The sequence below is a fragment of the Festucalex cinctus genome, chromosome 21, assembly GCF_051991245.1.
Source record: "Festucalex cinctus isolate MCC-2025b chromosome 21, RoL_Fcin_1.0, whole genome shotgun sequence".
NCBI lineage: Eukaryota > Metazoa > Chordata > Actinopteri > Syngnathiformes > Syngnathidae > Festucalex > Festucalex cinctus.
Window position 1 is genome coordinate 20285596 of NC_135431.1, and position 15387 is coordinate 20300982.

Here is a 15387-nt window from a genome sequence, read left to right on the forward strand (position 1 = left end):
TCAGGGATATGTGACAGCCATTTTTTTGTTATCGTTTTTTTGCTTGCAATCAGTAAAGTACCTAGTAAATATTTATCTTTTCTACTCCAATCCTGAAATAGACATCCGAAATACACGGTCTTCATTCCAAATGGAAAGACACAATCAAAAATGTCTTGTAGTGCACCATGAATTTCCTTCCAGTAGTGTCTAATTAGTGGACAGTCCCATAGTATATGAAAATGATTTGCTCGTTGAGCTCCACACTTTCTCCAACACGTAGAAGGGGATCCAATGTAGTGTGTAGTCTGACATGGTGTGATAAAGTACCTTATTAAAGTTTTACATCCAAATTCTTTCCGTTTGTAGGAGTTGGTTGATTTCCACACAAGCTTCCATGTTGTAGTCATTCCTCTTCTGATATGCTTATCCCCGCGTCTTTTTCCCACTTGTCTTCACATGTTTAGTTAAATGTGTATTATGACTTGTTAGCCATTTGTACCAGAAGGAAATAAGCTTAGTATTTGTCTTTCTGTTGTAAGAATTTCTAAATAGTTGCAATAAATCCTTATTCATCTCAGGAATCACAGTGACATTTTTGTCTATAGTGACGTAATTGCAAATATCGATAAAAATCCTGCCTTTCCAAAGAATATTTGTGTGCAATTGTCTCAAAACTGACCACTTTCCCACCCTGAATCAATATACTCAGTTGTTATCCCTTTATGAGTCCAAGTTTTAAATCGGGTATCCATTTTGTTTGGTAAAAAATCAGAGTCATAGGCAAACCATTTTAACATTACAATATCTTTTTTCAAATTATACTCCTTCACTATGCCTTTCGAAATGGTAAGAGTGCATTGCACCCATAGGTTTTCTACTCTGTCAATGTAGTATTGAATGTTTGCATCAGCCAGAGTTGCCTGTATTGGGAGAGGAAGGATTTTCTCTTCAATATTTTTCCACTGTGAATCATAGAATGCATCACACCAGTTCATCAACACCTTCATCTGTGCCGCCCTATAATAATTCTTCAAAGATGGGAGGCCCCATCCTCCCTTCTCTTTTGCTAATTGCAAAGTCTTAAAAGACACCCTCGATTTTTTTCCCCTGCCATACATATCTTGATATCATTTTGTCCCATTCGTTAAATTGGTTTTGATCAACCCTTACTGGCAAAGTCTGAAAAAGATAAATAAGTCTTGGTAAGACAACCATTTTGATTGATTCAATCCGTGAATATAATGATAAATAGGGAATTAAATTCCACCGTTTCAAATCTTCATTAACTTTCTACTCAGTGAAATATAATTATATTCATAAAGTTTTTTCTGATCTTTCGGGATTATGATGCCCAAATATTTCAAGGATTCAGCTTGCCACTTCATAGGATACTTAGTAGTTATCTCCACTGGTGGATAATAATTGTATGAAAGTGTTTGAGTTTTATTTATATTTATCTTATATCCAGATAGCCAGTATTGTTCAAATTGTTGCATAACTTTGGGAAGGGAGATAGTAGGCTGTCCCAAGTAAATCAAAATGTCGTCTGCATAGCAGGCCAACCTATGTTCCCTGCCACCGACTGTTACACCCTTTATATGTGTGTTTTGTCTTATAGATTGGGCTAAAGTTTCTAGACACAATGCAAATAAAAGTGGGGAGCATGGGCAACCCTGCCGTGTGCCTCTTTCCAGCCCAAAACTGTTTGACAAGTAACCATTCATTTTTATTCTTGCAGTTGGGCCAGTGTATAATGCCTCAATAAGTTGAATGATTGAGTCATTAAACCCAAATTTGTCCAATGTTCTATAAAGAAAGTTCCATCTGACAGAATTAAAAGCTTTTTCAGCGTCAGCACTTATGAGTAATGCTTCCATTGTGTTCTTTTGTAAATGATTTGTAACATGAAGAGTTCAACGTATATTATCGTGTGTCTGCCGGTTTCTTATAAAGCCCGTTTGGTCATTATTTATCAGCTGTGGTAAAAATTCCTCCATCCGCCTAGCTATTATAGTGGTGAATAACCTATAATCTGTGTTGAGAATTGAAATTGGTCTATATGAGCTGCACTCAATTTTGTCTTTGCCTTCCTTTGGTATTGCTGTAATAATTGCCTCTTTCCAACTTGGTGGTATTTGTGCCTTCTTCATAACCCAGTTAAATGTTGAAAGTAGTATAGGGCATAGCTCTGTTTTCAATTCCTTATACCACTGAGCTGTATAGCCGTCTGAACCTGGTGAGGTGTTCGACTTTAACCGACCAATGGCCTTCTCAAGTTCAACTTCTGCTATATCTGCTGTCAGTTTTCTTTGCTCTTCAGTCAGAGTTGGGAGATTCAGTGAGTGTAGCAAACTATCAATTTCTTTGTCATTACCTCCCTGGACTTTTGAATACAATGATTTATGAAATGATTCAAACGCTTTATGAATATCTTGTAATTTCTTTTTTATATTTTGTGTCCTGGGGTCTTTAATTTTTGTTACTGTATTTTCAAAAACCTTCTTTTTCAATTTCCATGCTAGTATTTTCTGCGATTTAGATCCACCTTCGTGATATTTTTGTTTAACTCTTTGACTGCCAGCCATTTTCGGAAAAGGTAACCCCATACTGCCAGCTGATTTACAGAATTTTACCGATCTTTCAAGCTCCACAGAAAATGTTGTGTTAGGACTATGGAAACGCAGATACTACCAAATGAAAGATTGAAGTCTCATCTTTCATCTAAAAAAAAGTTTGTTTCTACCTTATTCGGATCTTCAGTAATCAACAATAGAAAACAGCTTCGTTTCACCCAAATCCTTTATTTTCTTCCAAAATCCGGAGAAATCAAGCTTTTTGTGAAACGATGTTATTTCATGCACTCTAGTGAATTTGGCACTTTTTTTTTTTGCATGAGTGATTCTACAAACACCTAAACTTCTATAAAACACTACCCCAACAATAAAAAATGTTTTTTTATTGCAAAATAACAGTTTATTTACATGCAACAGTAGCAATCCGAACAAACAATTTGGAAAACTCTTTGCAAACTATTTACACGTGCGCAACAGTTTTTGTCAGTCTGCTTCTGCATGGACTGATTTGCGTAGAGGTTGGTATGATGAACGATGTGCTGGAGAAGTTCATCCGTGATGAAGAGCTCCAGGATGTCAGCTGGCAGGTGGGAATTCAGCTCTGCTGCAGCATCCCTTGGTCCTGGTTTTGCAGCAAAGGGGAAGATGGTTGGCTGCCAGCCGAATTCATCCACTTCATGCCAGCCAGACTTTGGGATCTGCAAATATACATTTCAATATCATATATTATTTTAGAGCACTGTGATACAATGTGTGTGTGTGTGCATGTTTACCTTTTTTTCTTGGATGTATTGGTTGATGCACATTCTGTAAATTATAGAAGACATTTACCATCAAATATTTTATTAGTGCTGTGGAGAATCTTTTTTTTTTTTTTTTATTATTATTTTACCTTTGTTCTGCTCAATGTGAGAAGGGTCACTTTGGGTAGGAGCTGAAAGAAACATATACAATTACAATACTATCGAAAGACTTTCCTTTTATTGTTGCGGTGTATTGAAAACGTTTTTTTTTTTTTTTTTTACCTTTCTTTGTCGCAGAACCAGCGGTCGGACGTTGCTGTGAGCACGATCTATAAAATATACATTCACGTTTGTATAGGTAATAGATGTTTTAGTGTATATCAGCACATTTACACACGCTGCTAGCAGATCGCCCGAGAAAGTTAGGAAAATAATCTTACTAGCAATCTCTTAGCACGTTAGCGCTTACCTTCACGTTCTTTGGAAGACTGTCTTGCATCGGACCCATAGTAGTCGTCATCGTCCGATGAAACGTCATCTGTGCAGACGTGCTCGGTTGTGCACCACTTTTCTCCGGTGTTAGCATCGCTAGCCGGTGGGGCCTTAGGACGTTATTAGCATCGCTAGCCGGTGGGGCCTTAGGACGTGGTCGAAACGGCCGCGTCACCGCTTCAACTATGACTTAACCTCGTCATCACTGTGCTCTTGAGCACTGGTCGATGCTTTTGAGCTTTGAAAATAAGGATCAAGCGTGAGCTGCTTACCATCTGTAGCCTTTTTTGACTCCCTTTGCCAAGTTAGCCATTCTCTCCCCCTCAACACTCTAGCTCAGCCTCTCTTCTTCTACTGTTGTCTCCTAACCGATCTTGTCCAAAAGACTCATCACAGCCATCTAGTGGCCAGGAATACCCATTATAGTAAGCCGATCGGCTTGATACTTGGAGCACAGCTGCCCAAGGCTTTCCTCCACCCGTTTCCATAAAAAAACATAGTAGACGTCAATTAACGTCTATGGCGGCCAATCCTAGGATTATACTGAACGTTTTTAAACGTTGATGGCGGTCAAAGAGTTAAGGAACATTATTTTTTTCTTTATATTTTGGGTTGTCAAACTATTTATTTCATTCCTGGTCTGCTTAATTTCTTAAAAAATGCTCGTTGTTATAGACTGTTTATGTTCCTTTTCCAATTCTTTTCATTAGGGGGGCCCGAGCAGCGACCGCTGCGAGGTCCCTCTTGTTTTTGTAAGAATTATTAGGGCCCGAGCAGCGGCGGCAGCTATTGTTCCTGAAGTTGTTGTTGTTGTTGTTGTTGTTGTTGTTGTTGTTGTTGTTGTTGTTGTTATTATTATTATTATTATTATTATTATTATTATTATTCTTCTTCTTCTTCTTCTTCTTCTTCTTCTTCTTCTTCTTCTTCTTCTTCTTCTTCTTCTTCTTCTTCTTCTTCTTCTTCTTCTTCTTCTTCTTCTTCTTCTTCTTCTTCTTCTTCTTCTTCTTCTTCTTCTTCTTCTTCTTCTTCTTCTTCTTCTTCTTCTTCTTCTTCTTCTTCTTCTTCTTCTTCTTCTTCTTCTTCTCCTTCTCCTTCTCCTTCTCCTTCTCCTTCTCCTTCTCCTTCTCCTTCTCCTTCTCCTTCTCCTTCTCCTTCTCCTTCTTCTTCTTCTTCTTCTTCTTCTTCTTCTTCTTCTTCTTCTTCTTCTTCTTCTTCTTCTTCTTCTTCTTCTTCTTCTTCTTCTTCTTCTTCTTCTTCTTCTTCTTCTTCTTCTTCTTCTTCTTCTTCTTCTTCTTCTTCTTCTTCTTCTTCTTCTTCTTCTTCTTCTTCTTCTCCTCCTCCTCCTCCTCCTCCTCCTCCTCCAACAACCACATTTTTGAGGCACTAAACATGAACGAAAACTCGCCAAACTTTACACGCAGATCGGGGCTGGCGAAAAATTTGATATTTTAAAGTCGCCATACATAACAGAAAAATGGCTCTGTAGCGCCACCTACATAGGTTTAACGGATCCCTGTCCCGCTACGATTGTCCTATGGCTACGAAAATTGTGTGGCACCTGTAGCACATCCAGATGAACAAAAACCTCTTTGATATGTGTACCCTAAAATAGACAGGAAGTGAGGTATGAGTATTTGAATGTCCAATTTTGGCCCATTTTTGCACGTTTACAGGGGTCATACTTTTGCCCGCTTCTCCTACACGGTTAACCCGATTGACTTCAAACTTGGGCTGTACCATCTCAACACCTGGGACAACATCATGGTAAAAAATCTGAAGTTTTTGACATACTATATGACGGTGGCGGGGCATCAAATTTACAGTTTCAAAATTCTTACTTAACAAAGCATTGCCGGTGGTACGTTTAATTGAGAGCCACGAAAATTGGTGCACATATGTAACAGACTATGATCTACAAAAAAGCCTGTTGGTGCCATATGCTAAACCTAACAGGAAGTCCGCCAGAGGCGAGGCATCAAATTTTGTGTTTCAAAATTCTTATTTAATGAAGCATTCCCGGCTGTACATTTCACCTAGAGTTACCAACATTTGAAGACATATGTAACAGCCCTCAAGGTACAAAAAACTCTTTTTGAACCATATGCTAAACCGAACAGGAAGTCCGCCATTTTGATTTACTTTGGAACGTGTTGCCATTTTTTGGGCCATTTCATAGGGGTCTTATTTTAACAAACTCCTCCTACAGAGTTTATCCGATCATCTCCAAACTTGGTGTGATTCATCTTAAAATGTTGAAGATGAAAAGTTATTGAAAGCTTTTTATTTCGTCGCATGCTGTTGCCGTGGCATGCACAGTTTGCAAAGGAAAAAATTCCCTCTTAATGAAGCATTCCCAGTTGTACGAAGCAGCTCGAGCTACGAAAATTTGGAGACAAATTTAACAGCCCACGATGTACAAAAAAGTCTCTTGGTGCCATGTGCTAAACCCAACAGGAAGTCCCGTAGGGGCCGGTCATCACATTTTGAGGTAAAAAACTCCTCTTTAACAAAGCATTCCCGGTTGTACGTTTCACCTAGCGCTATGATAATTTAGAGGCATACATAAGAGCCCACGATGTACAGAAAAGTCTCTTGGAACCATCTGCTAAACCAAACAGGAAGTCCGCCATTTTGATTTACGTTGGGATTTGTAGCCATTTTTTGTGGCCTTTTTTAGGGGTCATTTTTAACGAACTCCTCCTACAAAATTTATCCGACTGTCTTCAAACTTGGTGTGCTTCATCTTAAGATGTTTAAGATACAAAGTTATCGAAAGTTATTTATTTTGTCGTGCGCTGTTTCATGGCGATGGATTGTTTGCCAAGTAAAATGCTGCTTTTTTTTTTTTGGTCTAAACATGTGCAAAAACTCATGAAACTTTACACACACATCAGGCTTGTCATAAGCATGAATATTTTAGAGATTTCTTATTAAATTTGCAATAAATGCTTCAATAGCGCCCTCTAGACATTTTTATGAAGTCTTTCCGATTATATGATTCAGCTAGATGTGTGAATATTGGCAGGCATGCCTAATATATTCAAAAAGTATTCTATATAGCCATGTGCCAATCCATTTTGATTTTATTTTGTTAATTGTGCATCATTTTTGGCCTTTCCATGAAACTTTACAAACACAAAGCATGGCAAAAACGTTTAAAATTTAGATGGTTTCCTATTTGACAGTACCCCAACGTGCCAGTACCCCGACGTGCAAGTACCCCAACGTGGCCCAGGTTGCGAGGGCCCTTTATAGCTGCTCGCAGCTCTAGTTCTTCTTTTTCTTTGTTATTATTCTTTTCCGCAAACAATCACATTTTTGAGACACTAAACATGAACGAAAACTCACCAAACTTTACACACACGTCAGGCCTGGCGAAAAATTTGATATTTTAAAGTCGCCATAGGTGATAACAGAAAAATGGCTCCATAGCGCCACCTACATAGGTTAAACAGATCCCTGGCCCGCTACGATTGTCCGACGGCTATGGAAATTGTGTGGCACCTGTAGCACATCCCGATGAACAAAAACCTCTGATGTGTGTACCCTAAAATAGACAGAAAGTGAGGTATGATCTTCTGAATGTCCAATTTTGGCCCAGTTTTGCACATTTATATGGATCATACTATTGTCCGCTTCTCCTACACGGTTAACCCGATTGACTTCAAACTTGGGCTGTACCATCTCAACACCTGGGACAACATCATGGTAAAAAATCAAAACATTTTGACCTACTATATGACAGGGGTGAGGCATCAAATTTAGAGTTTCAAAATTCTTACTAAACGTAGTATTGCCGGTTGTACGTTTAACCTAGAGCTACGAAAATTGGTACACATATGTAACAGACTATGATCTACACAAAAGTCTGTTGTTGCCATATGCAAAACCCAACAGGAAGTCCGCCAGAGGCCGGGCATCAAATTTTGCGTTTCAAAATTCTTACTTAAAGAAGCATTCCCGGCTGTACGTTTCACCTAGAGTTACCAAAATTTGAAGACATATGTAACAGCCCTCAAGGTACAAAAAACTCTTTTTGAACCATGTGCTAAACCTAACAGAAAGTCCACCATTTTAATTTACTTTGGAACGTGTTGCCATTTTTTTGGCCATTTCATAGGGGTCTTATTTTAACGAACTCCTCCTACAGAATTTATCCCATCATCTTCAAACTTGGTGTGATTCATCTTAAGATGTTGAAGATGAAAAGTTATTGAAAGCTTTTTATTTCGTCGCACGCTGTTGCCGTGGTATGCACTTGTTTGCAAAGGAAAAAAATTCTTCTTAATGAAGAATTCCCAGTTGTACGAAGCAGCTAGAGCTACGAAAATTTGTAGACATGTGTAACAGCCCACAATGTACAAAAAAGTCTCTTGCTGCTATGTGCTAAACCCAACAGGAAGTCCCCCAGGGGCCGGGCATCACATTTTGAGCTAAAAAACTCCTCTTTAACGAAGCATTCCCGGTTGTACGTTTTACCTAGAGTTACCAAAATTTGAAGACATATGTAACAGGCCTCGAGGTACAAAAAACTCTTTTTGAAACATATGCTAACCCCAACAGGAAGTCCGCCATTTTGATTTACTTTGGAACGTGTTGCCATTTTTTTGGGCATTTCTTAGGGGTCTCATTTTAACAAACTCCTCCTACAGAGTTTATCCGATCATCTTCAAACTTGGTGTGATTCATCTTAAGATTTTGAAGATGAAAAGTTATTGAAAGCTTTGTATTTCGTCGCACGCTGTTGTCATTACATGTACTGTTTGCAAAGGAAAAAAATTGTTCTTAAAGAAGCATTCCCATTTGTACGAAGCAGCTAGAGCTACGAAAATTTGTAGACATATGTAACAGCCCTAGATGTACAAAAAAAAGTCTCTTGGAACCAAATGCTAAACCAAACAGGAAGTCTGACATTTTGATTTACTTTGGTATTTGTAGCCACTTTTTGGGGCCTTTTATAGGGGTCATATTTTCTGCAAAACTTATCACATCGTGTTCATTCTTTGGCATGTTTCATCTTAAGATATTTAAGATGAAAAGTTATTGAATTATTTTATTTTGTCAAACCCCTTTGCTGTAGCGATGCATTGTTTGCAAAGAAAAATTTTTTTGAGAGTAAACATGGGCAAAAACTCACAAAATTTTGCACACAGATCAGATCTCTTACAAACATGAATATTTTATAATTTGTTGTGCAATTTGTAATAAATGGCTCAATAGCGCCGTCTCGATATTTTTTTGAAGTATATCCGATTATATGGTTCAGCTAGATGTGTGAATATTGGGAGGCATACCTATCAGCCTAATACCTCAAAAAATTATTCTATAGCCATGTGCCAATCCATTTTGATTTTATTTTCATTGTGCATCATTTTTGGCCTTCCATGAAACTTTGCAAACACAAAGCATGACAAAAACATTTACAATTTAGACGGTTTCCTATGAAACAGTACCCCAACATGCCAGTTCCCCGACATGCAAATACCCCAACGTGGCCCGGGTTGCGAGGGCCCTTTTTGCTGCTCGCAGCTCTAGTTAGGGCCCGAGCAGCGACCGCTGCGAGGTCCCTATTGTTTTTGTAAAAATTATTATTATTATTAGGGCCCGAGCAGCGACCGCTGCGAGGTCCCTATTGTTTTTGTAAAAATTATTAGGGCCCGAGCGGCGACCGCTGCGAGGTCCCTATTGTTTTTGTAAAAATTATTATTATTATTATTATTATTATTATTATTCTTTATTCTCCGCAAACGATCACGATTTTGGGTACCTAAACATTCACGAAAACTCACCGAACTTTGCACACTCCTCAGGCCCGGCGAAAAATTTGATATTATTAAGTCGTCATAACAATGCGACTCGATAGCGCCCCCTAGCGTAGAAAAATAAAAACCAAGCCCGTTTGAGCTAGAGCAACAAAATTGGCAGGCATGTGTAGCACCCCGAGACGCACAAAAAAGTCTATTGGGACCATGTAGCTAAAATGTACAGGAAGTGAGCTATGAATTTTTTTATGTCCAATTTTGGCCTATTTTGGCACATTCACTGTGGTCATGCTTTTTCCCCCTTTGCAAACATTTTTCATCCAATTGACTTCAAACTTGGCATTTATCATCTCAAGACCTGAGAGAACAACTGGGCAAAACATCTTGCCTTTTTGAAATACTATATGACGGAGGCGGGGCATCAAATATTGCCTTTAAAATTTTATTTGTCCAGAAAGAGCAAATGCTTAATAACTCCCATGTTCAAGCTCCAAAAAATCTCAAACTTCTCGGGCAACGTAATAGTCACGGCCTGAAAACATCTATATGATAAAATTCAGTTATACATATAGCGCCACCTAGTGGTTACAATAAATGTCATACTTTACGTTTTTAGCTACTGTGCTGAGCTTGTTGAAGGGATCCATTTGAAAATTGGTCAGAAAAGCCTTAAGATGTTGTTCATGCCCCACACCGAATATTGTAACTTTTCGCCAAAGGGCGTGGCCGCTACGGTGACGCAAAATCTGAAGATTTTTCGTGAAAATAAAAGCTGCATTAACTTGACCGAGATGATCCTATCTTCTCAAAATTTCACACATTTGATGAGAGTCCAGCCCTAAAGACATCTACTGACTTATATTTCATCTAACTGATAGCGCCACCTAGTGGCAATTTTTTTTCTTACGAATTTTCTTCTACGTTTTTCTCCAAACACGTTAACTGGACCTACCTCATATTTGCTCAGATGAGGGTTTCGGCCTTCATGATGTCACAACACGAAGTTTGTGAGTTTTCGCGAATTGCTGTGGGTGTGGCTAAGCGCTGTTCGCCAAGAAAACAACGCCAGTTTTGAGGGTCTAAACATGCACAGAAACTAATGAAACTTGGCACACACATCTGGCCTGGTAAATTGAGCAATATTTTATTGTTGATTGTGCTATTTTTACAAAAATGACTCAATAGCGCCCCCTAGAAGTTTTTAACAAAGCAGCCCCGGTGTACGTTTAAGCAAGAACGACAAATATTTTTAGGTGTATGAGGGAGGCCAAGACCTACAAAAAAGTCTCTTGGACCCATATGCTAAAATGAACAGGAAGTGAGCTACGAATTTTTGAATGTCCCATTTTTGACAATTTTTGCACATTCACAGGGGGCAGACTTTTGCCCACTTCTCCTACACGTTTCATCTGACTGAGTTAAGACTTGACCTGGACCATGTCAAGACCTGAGCCAACGACAGGGGGAAAAATCTTGACCTTTCGAAATACTATATGATGAAGGCGGGGCATCAAAATTTGTGTTTCGCACTGAAAAAGGATATGCTTAATAACTCCCCGGTACATGCTCCAAAAAATCCCAAACTTGACATGTATGTTTATCGTCAAGGCCTGAAGCTATCTCTATGACAACATTCAGTTATATATGCAGCGCCACCTAGCCCTTGAGGCATAAAAAAAAAATACCCCACATACGGTATTTTGTACAAAAAATGTAAACTCATTCTAAGTGTGATAACTAAGTCATTTATGAATATTCTTTTAGTTTCCACCACTCAAAATGTTCACTGGCATCAGACTTATCCAAACATATATATATTTTTATTTATTTTTGATAGCCTCTGTGGACATTAAAAGCAATATCGTGAATGAAGGATATGCTTAATAACTCCACTGTACATGCTCCAAAAAAAATCCCACACTTGACATGTATGCTTATAATCAAGGCCTGAAGGTATCTCGATGACAACATTCAGTTATAAATACAGCGCCACCTAGCCCTTGAGGCTTATATAAAAAAAAAAACCCACATACGGTATTTTGTACAAAAAAATGTAAACTCATTCTAAGTGTGATGACTAAGTCATTTATGAATATTCTTTTAGTTTCCACCACTCAAATTGTTCACTGGCTTCACACCGATCCAAACGTATGTACGTTTCCATTTTGTTTTATTCATTTTTGATTGCCCCTTTAGACAATAAAAGTAACATTGTGCAATGAGTACAACGAGCGATGATGTATATATACACTTTTACAAAAAATACCAATCAGGGCAACTCATTGTCTAAAAATAAAAAAGGACGCTGATTTTTGCAGGTCTTAACAATCACCAAAACCCGTTGAGCTTGACACACACTGCCAAAAAAAATATTCTACATGTAAACGTTTATTATGCCATTTTCAAAGAAATTTTGCTTCCAATATGCCAGTACCCCAACGTGCCAGTACCCCAACGTGCCAGTACCCTAACGTGCAAGTACCCCAACGTGCAAGGACTCCAACGTGGCCCGGGCTGCTTGGGCCCTTTATAGCTGCTCGCAGCTCTAGTTATTAGGGCCCGAGCAGCGACCGCTGCGAGGTCCCTATTGTTTTTCGTTCGAATTATTAGGGCCCGAGCAGCGACTGCTGCGAGGTCCCTATTGTTTTTGTAAAAATTATTATTATTATTATTATTATTATTAGGGCCCGAGCAGCTACCGCTGCGAGGTCCCTATTGTTTTTCGATCGGATTATTATTATTAGGGCCCGAGCAGCGACCGCTGCGAGGTCCCTATTGTTTTTGTAAAAATTATTATTATTATTATTATTATTAGGGCCCGAGCAGCGACCGCTGCGAGGTCCCTATTGTTTTTCGTTCGAATTATTATTATTATTATTATTATTATTATTATTATTATTATTATTATTATTATTCTCCGTAAACGATCGCATTTTTGAGTACCTAAACATTCACGAAAACTCACCAAACTTTGCACACTCCTCAGGCCCGGCGAAAAATTTGATATTATGAAGTCGTCATAACAACGCGACTCTATAGCGCCCCCTAGCGTAGAAAAATAAAAACCAAGCCTGGCACGTTTGAGCTAGAGCAACGAAAATTGGCAGACACGTGTAGCACCCCGAGACGCACAAAAAAGTCTATTGGGACCATGTAGCTAAAATGTACAGGAAATGAGCTATGAATTTTTTTATGTCCAATTTTGGCCTATTTTGGCACATTCACTGTGGTCATGCTTTTTCCCCCTCTGCAAACATTTTTCATCCAATTCACATCAAACTTGGCATTTATCATCTCAAGACCTGAGAGAACAACTGGGCAAAAAGTCTTGCCTTTTTGAAATACTATATGATGGGGGCGGGGCATCAAATATTGTCTTTAAAATTTCATTTGTCCAGAAAGAGCAAATGCTTAATAACTCCCATGTTCAAGCTCCAAAAAATCTCAAACTTCTCAGGCAACGTAATAGTCACGGCCTGAAAACATCTATATGATAAAATTCAGTTATACATATAGCGCCACCTAGTGGTGACAATAAATGTCATACTTTACGTTTTTAGCTACTGCGCTGAGCTCGTTGAAGGGATCCAGTTGAAAGTTGGTCAGAAAAGCCTTAAGATGTTGATCATGCCCAACACCGAATATTGTAACTTTTCGCCAAAGGGCGTGGCCGCTACGGTGCCGCAAAGTCTGAAGATTTTTCGTGACAATAAAAGCTGCATGAACTTGACCGAGATGATCCTATCTTCTCAAAATTTCACACATTTGATGAGAGTCCAGCCCTAAAGACATCTACGAACTTATATTTCATCTTACTGATAGCGCCACCTAGTGGCAATTTTTTTTCTTACGAATTTTCTTGTACATTTTTTCTCCAAACACGTTAACTGGACCAACCTCATATTTGCTCAGATGAGGGTTTCGGCCTTCATGATGTCACAACACGAAGTTTGTGAGTTTTCGCGAATCGCTGTGGGCGTGGCTAAGCACTGTTCGCCAAGAAAACAACGCCAGTTTTGAGGTTCTAAACATGCGCAGAAACTCATGAAACTTGGCACACACATCTGGCCTGGTAAAATGAACAATATTTTATTGTTGATTGTGCTATTTTTATAAAAATGACTCAATAGCGCCCCCTAGAAATTTTTAACGAAGCAGCCCCGATTGTATGTTTAAGCAAGATCTACGAAAATTTTTACGTGTACGAGGGAGCCAAAGACCTACAAAAAAGTCTCTTGGACCCATATGCTAAAATGAACAGGAAGTGAGCTACGAATTTTTGAATGTCCCATTTTTTACGATTTTTGCACATTTTCAGAGGGCATACTTTTGCCCACTTCTCCTACACGTTTTATCCGACTGACTTATGACTTGACCTGGACCATGCCAAGACCTGAGCCAACAACAGACGGAAAAATCTTGACTTTTGGAAATACTATATGATGAGGGCGGGGCATCAAAATTTGTGTTTCGCACTGAAAAAGGATATGCTTAATAACTCCCCGATACATGCTCCAAAAAATCCCAAACTTGACATGTATGTTTATCGTCAAGGCCTGAAGGTATCTCTATGACAACATTCAGTTATATATGCAGCGCCACCTAGCCCTTGAGGCATGAAAAAAAAATACCCCACTTACGGTATTTTGTACAAAAAATGTAAACTCATTCTAAGTGTGATAACTAAGTCATTTAGGAATATTCTTTTACCTTCCACCACTCAAAATATTCACTGGCATCAGACCTAACCAAACATACATATTTTTGTTATTTAGTTTTATGTATTTTTGATAGCCTCTATGGACATTAAAAGCAATATCGTGAATGAAGGCTATGCTTAATAACTCCCAGGTACATGCTCCAAAAAATCCCATATTTGAAATGTATATTTAGAGTCAAGGCCTGAAGGTATCTCTATGACAAAATTCAGTTATAAATACAGCGCCACCTAGTCCTTGAGGCATAAAAAAAAATGCCTCACTTACGGTATTTTTGCAAAAATTGTAAACTCATTGTAAGTGTGATAACTAAGTCATTTATGAATATTCTTTTACTTTCCACAACTCAATATGTTCACTGGTATCAGACCGATCCAAACATACGTATTTTTTATTTATTTTTATTTTTTATTTTTATCGCCTCTATGGACAATAAAAGCAACATTGTGCAATGAGTACGAGCGATGATGTGTGTATATATACTTTTACGAAAAATACCAATCAGAGCAACTCATTGCCTAAAAATAAAAAAAAAGACGCTGATTTTTGCAGATCTTAACAATCACCAAAACCCATTGAGCTTGACACACTCATCACACCTGGCAAAAAAAAAAAAAAAAGTCCACATGTTTATCATGCCATTTTCAAAGAAATTCTGCTTCCAATGTGCCAGTACCCCAATGTGCAAGTTCCCCAACGTGCAAGTACCCCAACGTGCAAGGACCCCAATGTGGTCCGGGCTGCGAGGGCCCTTTATAGCTGCTCGCAGCTCTAGTTAGGGCCCGAGCAGCGACCGCTGCGAGGTCCCTATTGTTTTTGTAAAAATTATTATTATTATTATTATTATTATTATTATTATTATTATTATTATTATTATTATTATTCTTTATTCTCCGCAAACAATCGCGATTTTGGGTACCTAAATATTCACGAAAACTCACCGAACTTTGCACACTCCTCAGGTCCGGCGAAAAATTTGATATTATGAAGTCGTTATAACAACGCGACTCTATAGCGCCCCCTAGCGTAGAAAAATAAAAACCAAGCCCGGCACGTTTGAGCTAGAGCAACGAAAATTGGCAGGCACGTGTAGCACCCCGAGACGCACAAAAAA

The 15387-nt window shown here is 38.6% G+C and overlaps 1 protein-coding gene and 1 long non-coding RNA gene across 2 annotated transcripts in view; one reads left to right on the forward strand and one right to left on the reverse strand.

Annotated features, from left to right (window-relative positions):
• lyrm2 (LYR motif containing 2) overlaps positions 1 to 15387 on the forward strand; it is a 360856-nt gene that overhangs the window by 60046 nt on the left and 285423 nt on the right. The window lies entirely within an intron of this gene.
• Positions 2930 to 4156, reverse strand: LOC144010752 (uncharacterized). The gene is made up of 5 exons (XR_013281330.1): positions 3768 to 4156; positions 3581 to 3627; positions 3448 to 3489; positions 3329 to 3362; positions 2930 to 3253 (listed from the first exon to the last, which is right to left on the reverse strand). It is a non-coding gene; the product is annotated as an uncharacterized LOC144010752 (long non-coding RNA).